At 38.2% G+C, this 9,043-nt stretch overlaps 1 pseudogene; it reads left to right on the top strand.

The window, feature by feature from the left end:
* Nucleotides 1-4,423: 4,423 nt before the first annotated feature.
* On the top strand, nucleotides 4,424-7,774 carry LOC139032990 (mitotic checkpoint protein BUB3 pseudogene; annotated as a pseudogene).
* Nucleotides 7,775-9,043: the final 1,269 nt, after the last annotated feature.

Raw genomic sequence — 9,043 nt, 5'->3', positions numbered from 1 at the left:
TATGAGAAATTTTATTAGCAACTGCTGGTAAAATTAGAGTATCTATTTTAGGAAAACAGGCAAAAAACAGATGAGACAACAAATGATAGAAAACAAAGGAAATAATGAAAAGTGAAAGTGTCAGATATCAGATTCAAATGAAATATCAACAAAACGAATGTAATAAATATACACAAGTATTATTAAAATAAAATTTATTCTTTACAAAATTAATACAAATGAAATAAATACATAAAATAATAGCTTCAATTGGATCAAAACATTCCAACCGTAAGCCAGTTGTAAATCTTGCCTAAAATGAAGTGATTCAGAAAAACTAAAAGTAAAGACAGGGACTTCCCTGGTGGTCCAGTGGTTAAGAATTTACCTTCCAATGCAGGGGACACAGGTTCTGTCCCTGATCAGGGAACTGAGATCCCACATGCTTTGGGACAACTTAGCCCACGTGGCACAACTACTGAGCCCACTCCCAGAGCCCTTCTGCTACAAGGCTAGAGAGAGCCCACAGATGTCCCAGTGAAGAGGGTGCTGAAATGAAGACCCAGCACGCACACACACACACAAAGTAAAGGCAAAGATATAATAAAGTATACCTATTATCAACATCAGAAAAAGCTATGTGAATAGAAAAAAAGAGTATCACTTCATAACATTAAAAACCATCATCCCAATGAGGATATAAATTATCTTGAAACTTAGGTAGCAAGTATTAATAGCAAAGCACCAGAAATGTCTTCATAAAGCCAACTAAAAACACACTGAGGGATATAAAGAAATATTTGAATATACGTGAGGGACATGCCTTAATTATAGCTTCTGCTGCTGCTGCTAAGTCGCTTCAGTTGTGTCTGACTCTGTGCGACCCCATGGACTGCAGCCTACCAAGGCTCCCCTGTCCCTGGGATTCTCCAAGCAAGAACACTGGAGTGGGCTGCCATTTCCTTCTCCAATGCATGAAAGTGAAAAAAATGAAAGTGAAGTTGCTCAATCGTGTCCGACTCTTAGTGACCCCATGGTCGGCAGCCTACCAGTCTCCTCCATCCATGGGATTTTCCAGGCAGGAGTACTGGAGTGGGGTGCCATTGCCTTCTCCATAATTATAGCTAGGAAGCCTCAATATCTTAAGCTATTTTATAAATTAATTTATACATTCAACCTATTTCAGTCAGAATCCTTCTGTAAGGGTTTATGCTTTGATTTTTGTATGTGTTTTTGTTTGTATTTTATAGATGAAGATGGAAGTCATGTTGGAAATAAAACGAGACAAAGTCACCAAGATTCTGACAAAGAAGAGTAATAAGAAAGAATTTGGGCTATTAGATATTAAAACATTCTTAAAGCTAAAGTTACCATTCAACACAAAAAATCAAAAGAAAATAATGTACAAATCAACTTAATAGAATACATGAAACAGAAATCGAACAAAGATCATATGGAAAATTATTTATGTTGAGAGAAGAATTTCTAATAAATGAAAAATTGATTCACAAATGTTTTGGGGGAAACTAGATGGTGAAAGAGAAAAATATCTCTCTCATTTATCTTAAAATAAATTTAAAATGAATAATAAATGTAAACATTAAAATAAAGGCATATAATAAAAACAGAAAAATATTTACATGGAAATAATTTTTCTGAGTGAGTTTGGATAGTGGGTAATCAGATTTTTTTTTAATTTTGAAGTTTAATTTTTTAAATTAAATCTTGCTACTTAAAATTGATACTTGGAGTCAACTTTATGAGATTTAATTAATATACAATTAGATTCATTGCAGTTTAAGTGTTGGACTTAATCCATTTTGAAATAGGTAGACACCCATGTTAAGGCCTTCCTGGTCAGCTGGTAAAGAATCTGCCTGCAATGCAGGAGACACCTGTTCGATTCCTGGATCAGGAAGATCCACTGGAGAAGAGACAGGCTCCCCACTCCAGCATTCTTTGGCTTCCCTGGGGGCTCAGATGGTAAAGAATCTGCCTACAAATGTGGGAGACCTGGGTTCGATCCCTGGGTTGGGAAGATCCCCTGGAGGAGGCCATGACAAACCACTCCAGTATTCCAGAATCCCCACGGACAGAGGAGCCTGGTGGGCTACAGTCCATGGGGTCACAAAGAGTCGGACACGACTGAGAAACTAAGCACAAATACAACACAGACACCCATGTCATCATCACCATATTCAGGATGAAGAACACTGGGGGTTCCCTGGAGGTTAGTGGTTAGGGCTCTGTACTTCCACTGCAGGGGGCACCAGGTTGATCCCTGGTCTGTTGGGAAGCTAAAGTTCCACATCATGCATGGCTTGGCCAAAAGGAAAAAAAAAAATCCCAATCTTCATTTTCTAGCACCACCTTTAAACATACATGGGCTTTACTGGTACTTCAGATGGTAAAGCATCTGCCTGCAAGGCAGGAGACCTGAGTTCGATCCCTGGGTTGGGAATATCCCCTGGAAAAGGGAATGGCAACCCACTGCAGTATTCTTGCCTGGAGAATCCCATGAACAGAAAAGCCTGATGGGCTACAGTCCATGGGATCGCAAAGAGTCATCACGACTGAGCAACCAACACTTAAACATACATAGATGTACTTCCTATCATTATGGATTAGGTTTATTTGTCCCCAAGTTCTCTACAAATGAAATCACACAACATGTGCTATTTTGCCTCTGGTTTCTTTCTCTCAAGATAAGTATTTGAAATTTATCCATGTTGTTGCATGTTTGTAAGTTTAATTTTTAATTTTTTTTTTACTTTTTTTAGAGATTCATTATTTAATAGATGAATAATATTCCACTGAATGCATATACTATGATTTGTTTATTTGCTAGCCTATTCAGTGTTTTGGGCTTCCTGGTGGTGCAGAACTAAGTAATCCTCCTGCCAATGCAGGAGCTGCAGGAGACGCGGGTTCAATCTCTGTGTTGAGAAAATCCCCTGGAAGAGGAAATGGCAACCCACTCCAGTGTTCTTGCCTGGAAAGCCCCATGGACAGAGGAGCCTGGTGGGCTACAGTCCATGGGATCACAAAGAGTTGGCCAAGACTGAGCCACTGATCTCACATGCATCCACCCTGAAGTCAGAAAGATCTCTGACCTCGTTGTTCCTACTGAGTAATAACTATGCGGAGCCTTGTAGCTCCCTCCACTCCCCTGATCCATGAACTCTCTCCCCAACTTGGAGAGACTGGCGTGCTGTGCCTAGCATTCCTTCTCCCTGCCCTGGAATATGTCTTCCAAAAAAAGCAATAGGACGTGATTGTCGGGCTTCCCTCATTTGTTTTTACTCTTTTGGGAATCAAACTCATGTCCTGCCTGTAGCCAAATATGTTCAGTTTTATACTTTGTTGTCAGAAGATTAATCTTATGTTTTTTATCTATTTTGGCTGGAGGTGGAAGTCTCTGAAAAGCTATTTTTTTAAGAATTAAAAAAAATGATTAAACATTACCTGAGTAGAGGATGCTATTAAACCCTATTAAAAGACAAATTACGAACTGTGAGTAAGAGCTTTAGTGTAGATCGAATGTTCCACTGTTTGATTTAGGAAAACTATACCTTAGTGGAAAATGCACAATGATCAGGTAATTTGCAAAATAAAGATATAAAAATGGCTAATATGGCCTTGAAATTTACTTTTCTAGAGTGTACTTTGACCATATAAATACTCTTTGAGGATTAAATAAGCATTTGTCCTGGAGAAGTAATCCTAGTTATTATAAAATTTTACATTTAACTTACCTCCTCAGGGACTTGATGATTACTAAACCAAAGCCTCCATTGAAAAGACAGCATAACAAGCCCCTTTCCCAAATCCAAGTCTGCTTACAACTCCCAAACCACGTAAAAATGTACTCTTGACCTAGAGGTTACTCAGCCATATTTGACTTTTGAGATGAGCTGGGATTTGAATTTACAGTCAGAGAGGGAGTGAGTGCAAGTTAAAATTCTCACTGTACTCCACGGAAAATAACCCCAAATCTCTAAACTCAGATACTGGTCACATTCTGCAAGTGCTCAAGCAGAAAAATACCTACTTTGTGTCCCACAGCAAAGTAGGTATTAAACAAGGGTTACAAATAAATTGCAGGACCTAGAACCAGAAGTCATGGAGAAGTAAAAGATGAAGTGGATAGTATAAATCTGTTAGGGTTAGGCAACCCTTTCTCAACCATGAATCTCTTGTGAGTTGAAACAGAATGGCGTGAGGTAAGTTAGAGAGAAAAACATCAATACTGTATATTGATGCATATATGTGGAATTTAGAAAGATGGTAACGACGACCCTATATGTAAGACAGCAAAAGAGACACAGATGTAAAGAACAGACTTTTGGACTCTGTGGGAGAAGGCGAGGGTGGAATGATTTGAGAGAATAACATTGAAACCTGTATGTTACCATATGTGAAATTGATGACCAGTCCAAGATCGATGCATGAAACAGGACACTCAAAGCCGGTACACTGGGACAACCCAGAGGGATGGGATGGGGAGGGAGGTGGGGGTGGGGGGTTCAGGACAGGGGGAAATGTGTACACCCCTGGCTGATTGATGTCAGTGTATGGCAAAAGGCACCACAATATTGTAATTAGCCTCCAATGAATATAAATAAATTAAAAACAAACAAACAAAAGAGAATGGGGAGTTAATGTTGAATGGGAACAGAGTTTCAGTTTAGGAAAGTGAAAAAATCAGGAGGTGAATGATGGTGAGAGCTGCACCACAGCGTGAATGAACTCAGTGCCCCTAACCGGTACAGTTAAATCTGGGTGAGTGAGTGAGTGAGTGAAAATCACCCAGGTGTGTCTGACTCTTTGCAATCCCATGGACTATACAGTCCATGGGATTCTCTGGGCCAGAAACTGGAGTGGGTAGTCTTTCCCGTCTCCAGGGGATCTTCCCGACCCAGGAATCAAACTGGGGTCTTCTGCATTGCAGGCGGATTCTTTAGTATAAAACATTATGAGACTGTCACCACACGCACACAAAAAAGAATGTGCAATGCCAATTGCTGGCTAAAAGACCATCACATTGTATCTCAATTTCAAAATCTGGACCATTTTCCCAAGGTTCTCTTCCAGTCCTCCAACTTGCCTGCTAAATCCACAATTTCATTTAACCTATTTCTTCTGAACAAGTATAGAATTCTGTAACTCAATCCCTTCCCCCAAAGGTCTTTGAATGAGAAGATGCTCATGTGTAATAAACATCAAGATCAAAGGTGCTGCTTGCGATAATTTCAGTCTTTATGTTTAGACACTTCTGCTCACCTCACTGAAAGGAAGCGCAGCCATCAGTGGTAGAAGTAGGTGATGAGACTTGTGTGCAAGGATTTTTTTTTTATTCTGAGTCTTACCTTGAAGTGTGTGCTTTTCCATAGTTTTTTCCTCACTGAGTTTCTCATTAGATGAGACACTTTAGTAACATTCCCCACATGCTTTGACATCTTTTTTTTTTTTTTCCTGAGGAAAATGTTTCATCCTATTAGGTTAATTCCCCCCGAAGGTATTTGCATAAGTGTATGTGGGTCTGGCCTTTTGACGTTATCTTCCTGAATGATCTCTGACTGCTCACTCAGGCCTGTTGTATTGTAGATGCAGGGTCTGGCCTCACTGAATCTCCTGCTATCTTTACCAAATCAAATCTGTAAAGTTCACTTGCAATTTAACGTATTGTTTTTGAGTCATCTTGACATTTTGACTTCATAAGTGTAAACTGAAAACTGCATTTACTGGAAATTTGCTTTTAAAAATAAAACAACATAGGCCAGATCCCTGATCTACAGCTGCTTTATAAAATTAGGCAATGCTTATGAGATAATGCTCCTCAAAGAAATTTTTAAAAAAGAAATTTATATTTAACATTTTTAAAATGCATGAAGAGTATGACTATATTCAATAGGAGCAGAAAATATACAAAGAACAGTATAAGTTATTATGATCGAATCTAGTTTTTCAAAAGGGAGTCAGAGAGCATTATCAAATGTTAAAGGGGTGACAATATTTAGCATTGTTAAAAAAACTGACAGAGAAACTTCTTTTTATTTCAAAGTTAAAAAAGCTATACATAAGTAAAGTTTTTGGTACATTTAGCCTATATTTAAAAGCCAATGCATATTGATTTTAATTAGTATTTAGAACCTTTGGGAAATTCATAATAAACGACATCTTATTTTGTAGTAATATTGAAAATTGAAATTTTCCTAAAGGATAATTTTTATTGATGACTTAAAGAGTCTTGAGTTAATTCTTACTGTTGAATGGGACCACAATACAATCAATTTCATCATTTTGTTTTTCTTAACCATTTAGAGATACCCAGACATATTGGCATCTAGGGGTGAACAAAATGGTTAAATGGAAGTGAGGAGGAACTCGGAGTAGCTTACCTCATATAGCCTAAGATTAAGAATTTGGGGCAGTTATAAAAGGTAATTGGATAACTGGGTAATTTGAATATAGAGTCGGTATGGATGTCCCTGGTGGCTCAGAAGATAAAGAAACTGCAATGCAGGAGATCTGAGTTCAATTCCTGGGTCAAGAAGATCCCCTGGAGAAGGGAATGGCAACCCACTCCAGTATTCGTGCCTGGAGAATTCCATGGACAAAGGAGTCTGGCGGGCTACAGTCCATGGGGTCACAAAGAGTCAGACATGACTGAGCGACTAGCACACCGACACACACGCACACGTTTGGTGACATTAGTTTTAGTGTGACACTAGGAGACTATTACAAATTTTAATAGGTGTGAAAATGTTATTGTGATTTTGCAGAAACAGATGTGTTTCCATTTCAGAGATGCACATTAAAAGATGAAGACTGTAACGTCTGAGGGAAGTTGGGAGGAGATGGCGGTGAAGTCACTTCTGAGAGAAGCCCATTATGCTCGCTGGTAGTGAGTTCAGGCTGAACCACCCACTAAGGGTGATGTCTCCTTGGTGAAGTTCATTCCCAAGACCAGCTCCTACTTGTCTCCTCCCGGGATTCAAGGATGCATCTCTGTGATGTTCCGGTTATTCAGCTCAAGCACCAGCGTCCAGAGCTGTCTGGTATGTGTGTTCAACGATCCAAACACACCTTGAGTGGGAGATTAAACCCTTGACTGAAAATGCATGATTCCAACACTGATCAAGAAAATTTTGTTGGAACGCATGATGCCCCATCGGAGGCGGTGAATTCTGTCCAGAAGTGACTGTGGTGGTCACTGGGCATTGGGATTCAACGGTTAATCTGTGGAACCCCAGAACTCCTTACAGTGCTAGAACCTTCTCTCTGTCTGAGCATGGCTGACTGTGAGCAAGGCAGGCCGTAAAGTATTACCGTGGGATCACAAAACATGGATTCCAGGCAACAGTGCTGGATGTCCAACCCGAAGTACCAGGCTCACTGCTTTGAGCATTTCCAAACAAGCAGAATTATGTATTAAGCTCTTTTGAAGGCCAAGTGGCTGCTGAATACTTCCTGCTGAGCCCTGAGGTACAGTAGAAGCTTGTTTTCAAATGTCCAAGGCTGAAAGAAAAGAATACCAAGTGGATTTATTCAGTCAATGCCATTTGTTTTAACAACATCAACAATGTACTTGCCATGGGTGGTTCTGATGGATTTGTAAATATATCGGGTCCATAGATACCCCTCCAGCATCACAACAGTGGTCTTCAGTGATAATGGGACTGCACTTGCAAATGCATCATCACCTATATATAAGACGGATGTCCTGAAGATGGTTTCTCATTTGCCAAGTGACAGATATAACAAAATCCAAGTCCACCTAATCATCTCCTGAAAGTGGTTTCTCTACAGAAAATTCTTCTGCTTCCTACAGATACATGTCTATCTCCTGGGTGTGTTAGAGCCATTGTCTTTGATACATTATTTAGTATGAATTTCTCTGTTTTCTGTCTGACAAAAAACTTGTCTGTATGTCTTTTCATACTGACTTTGTGTAGAATGAAGTATCTTTATGTTAGTTAGACTCTAAAATACTTTAACAGAAGAAAACTAAAAGAAGCAAATATGGTAAAATTTTAAAATCTAGGAGATGGATATATAAAGGAGTGTTCATGATACCATTTTCTCTACTTGCCTATATATTTGATTGTTTCAATAATAAAATTTTTTAAAATTTCATAGCTAAAAAATGTTTTAACAATTGAGATTTTGCAACATGTGAATTCACATTTTATTACCATTTTTTGTTTTTTCCCTTAATTTTCTAAAGCCTTATAAAACTAAAATATAAATCAGAATTAAATATTTGATTAATTGCTTGTTTTGAAAGAAATTGCAAATAAAGGAACATAACAGTTAATTGAAGAAAACTTTTCTACATTTTCCTTTGTTCTGTCTTTTTTCTTCCTTCTTTCTACTGTCATAAAATTTTTATAAAAGGTTTTAAACAAGGTAACATAAATAAGAAGTATATGACAAAGTTAGGGCCAAAAGGAAGTAAGATAGAGCCAGTAATGAGATTAGTGCTCAAATGAGAGAGCCTTACATCCTAAACACTTAGCAGCAAAGGGCCATGGATTTGGTTTTTAGCTTTCTGGATGAAAATTTAAAAACAGAAACATGAGTAGTCATATCATTCAGAGTGCTCATAAAATAAAGGCAAATTATTCACAAAGAAGAGGCACAGTAATTTCTGATTTGAAGTTTATGCTAAACAGGATCTGTGTGATGAAAGGAACAAAGCCTTAAGCAATATGCTTAGGATAACTACAGCAGTTTTATGAGAATGTATCTTAATTTAGACAGTTGTCCTTATAACAAAAAATAATCACTTAAAATAAAACCATAGGGGAAATGCCATAGTATCATCCAGATAAATGGCATCTTACAGATCTTGAGAGATTTTGGAGTATCTGGAACAAATCTTTTTAACCAGTTTCAAAAGCCCAAAGGGAGTTGATCAATAAGTCTTAAAAGAAAAGTTCTAGGGATCCTGTAAATTGTGTCCATTAGTGGGTGTGAGTGGGCATGAATGCATTTTTTTGAGGACAGGGTTTGTAATTTTTATCAGAAGGATCTTTGCTCCAGGAAAGACTGAGAACCA

Source organism: Odocoileus virginianus, chromosome 34, assembly GCF_023699985.2.
Source record: "Odocoileus virginianus isolate 20LAN1187 ecotype Illinois chromosome 34, Ovbor_1.2, whole genome shotgun sequence".
NCBI classification, from domain to species: Eukaryota; Metazoa; Chordata; class Mammalia; order Artiodactyla; family Cervidae; genus Odocoileus; species Odocoileus virginianus.
The sequence above is the reverse complement of the archived record's forward strand: the minus strand, read 5'-3'. Positions and strand labels throughout refer to the sequence as shown.